General features: G+C 39.9%; 1 non-coding gene across 1 annotated transcript; it reads left to right on the top strand.

Moving 5' to 3' along the window:
- Nucleotides 1-1,265: 1,265 nt before the first annotated feature.
- TRNAG-CCC lies at nt 1,266-1,338 on the top strand. Its single transcript has one exon. It is a non-coding gene; the product is annotated as a tRNA-Gly (tRNA).
- Nucleotides 1,339-2,492: the final 1,154 nt, after the last annotated feature.

Raw genomic sequence — 2,492 nt, 5'->3', positions numbered from 1 at the left:
GGGGCCACAAGCCAAGGAATGCCAGCAACCACCAGAAGCTGGAAGAGACAGGCCTAGACTCCTCCTCCTCAGAAGGGCCCAGACTTCCTGACACCTTGAATTCATCCCAGTGAAACCAGTTTTTTTAGGGAAACTGCTGACTGAAACCACCTGCTTTGGCCAGATCCGACGGTAACCACTTGCAAGAGTCATCTTACAGTCGGAGGTCCTGGTAAGGAACTTGGAACTAACAAGCTACCACCAACAGGAATAATTCAGAAAAGGTCAAAAGGAAAAAGGAGATGCCAGCCCATAAGTCTTACCAACCTCCCAGAATCCTTCTCACTGGAATCTATCTTGGCCGAGCAATGCCTGCACCGCTAGGTAGGACCCTGGGTCAGAATGATTGGCCAGAGACAACCCAGAAACTAATCCCATCACCATAAAACCCGAGACTGTGAGCCACGTGGCCAAGCAGTTCCTTTGGGTTCCCTTACCCTGCTGCTCTCCACCCGGGCGCCCCTTCCCAATAAAGTCTCTTGTTTTGTCAGCACATGTGTCTCTATGGACAATTCATTTCTGATTATTAGACAAGAGCCCACTCCTGGGCCCTGGAAGGAGGTCCCCTTCTTGCAACACTTTTGAACTTCTGGGATCCAAGAATAAATTTCCATCTCATTTGTGATGATTTGTTACAGCACCAACAGAAAACTAATGTACTTATGAAATATCCAACCTTGCTAATAAGCACAGAAACACAAAATACTATTTATTCTAAAGCAACACTATATTGCTTTTGCCTATTAAATACCCAAGTTATTTAAAATGCTTCAGATGACAAAGGCATAAGACACAGCGTACTCTTGTGTGCTGCTGGTGGGAAAGCAAACTGAGGTGGCCTTTGGTGAAAGATTTGATATGCCCGAAAGCCTTAGATAAATGTATATTCTTTGACCTGTTGTTTTCATTTTTAGGGTGCTAAACCACACAAATAGAGTGAATAATGATTTATGTAGAAGACTGTTCATCCTAAGTTTAAAAATTCAGCGTTTCAATAATAAACACAATTGAAATGTCCAGCAAATAAAAGAATAATGAAACAAATTATGGTAACTCAGAATAATGTGCAACTATTATTAAAATTATCTTGATAATTATTTTAATGACTTGTTCACAACATTGTGTTGTGAAATAATCAGCTTGCAAAAGGTTATGAATGTAATGAACCAAATGTGTTTGTGTGTGTGTATATAAATGTATCTGATTGAAAAACAACAGAAGGGACTTCCCTGGTGGGCCAGTGGTTAAGACTCTGCACTCCCAACGCAGGGGGCCCAGGTTCAATCCCTGGTCAGGGATCTAGAGCCCATATGCCACAACTAAGACCCAGCAGAGCTCAAAAATCAAATAAATATTTCCCCTATGACTGATTCATGTTGATGTTTGACAGAAACCAACACAATTCTGTAAAGCAATTATCCTCCAATTAAAAAAATTTTTTTTAAATAAAAAAAATGTAAAAAAGCCTTTGAAACTGTTAAAGTGTTTATCTAGCAATGGTGAGATATAGACACTTTAATATTTTTATTTATCAATTTCTTCTGTACTGTGGAATAATAGCTATGGATGCAACATAATCATAAAAATCAAACAAGTTAAAAGAAAGGAGTTGAGAGATTTATGAAAAATATGTTTCCATATGGTTCATGTTAGTGTAAATTCAGGCACAGCAAACGCATTCAGTAATGGGCAATAGCTATCGTGCACCTTTGTGATGAAATATAATGTAACACTGAAAATGGATTTATGAGAGAAATGACTGATAGGATGGTGATTTTTTTACCATCTGAGCTACCAGGGAAGCCCAAGGATGGTGATTTTTTAAAAAGAAAAACACGAAGCTAAGCACAATGTAATCTCTATTGCATAACAGGTAGATAGAAATACAGACAGTAATAGATGTAGCTGCCTTACCTAACAGGGCAGAATTTCAAGTTGCTTTATTTCCTTTTTTGTATTTCCCTCGTGTTTCAAGCTAAACACTAAACATTTGTATAAAGGAACCAACTGGATGTAAGTCGTGTGTGAAGCGTGTCCCCACTGGAGCACTGATGAACTCTGAGCTCCCACGCCGTGAGAGAGTCATTTCCTAGGCAGGTTGATAGGAAATCTAGGGGTCCCCAAGGAGAGAGGGGTCTGGAATTCTCAAGGAGGAAGAAAGGACAAACTTTTCAGTCTTTGTAGACCAGGACCTGGGGACTGGAGTCGATGAAAATGAGAGGGTAACAGGCAGGAAGGCCAGGGTTCTCCAAATGGAGGAAATAGCCTGCAAGTGTCAGACATTTTTATCTCTGTTAAGCACTAGGAGGAAACAAACTAGCAATATTTTTTCCTTCTCTATACAAATTTAAAGGGAGGTTTCTCTTAAAATACTGTGTTGCCATAATGACACCTGGTTTCGCCTGAAGTTAGCTATTCTCGAGTCTAGAGATAACCAATGCCTTTTTCTTATG

This window comes from Bison bison, unplaced genomic scaffold, assembly GCF_000754665.1.
Source record: "Bison bison bison isolate TAMUID 2011002044 unplaced genomic scaffold, Bison_UMD1.0 scf7180017864255, whole genome shotgun sequence".
Lineage (NCBI taxonomy): Eukaryota > Metazoa > Chordata > Mammalia > Artiodactyla > Bovidae > Bison > Bison bison.
Note: the sequence above shows the minus strand (reverse complement) of the source record. Positions and strands in the feature narration are given on the sequence as shown.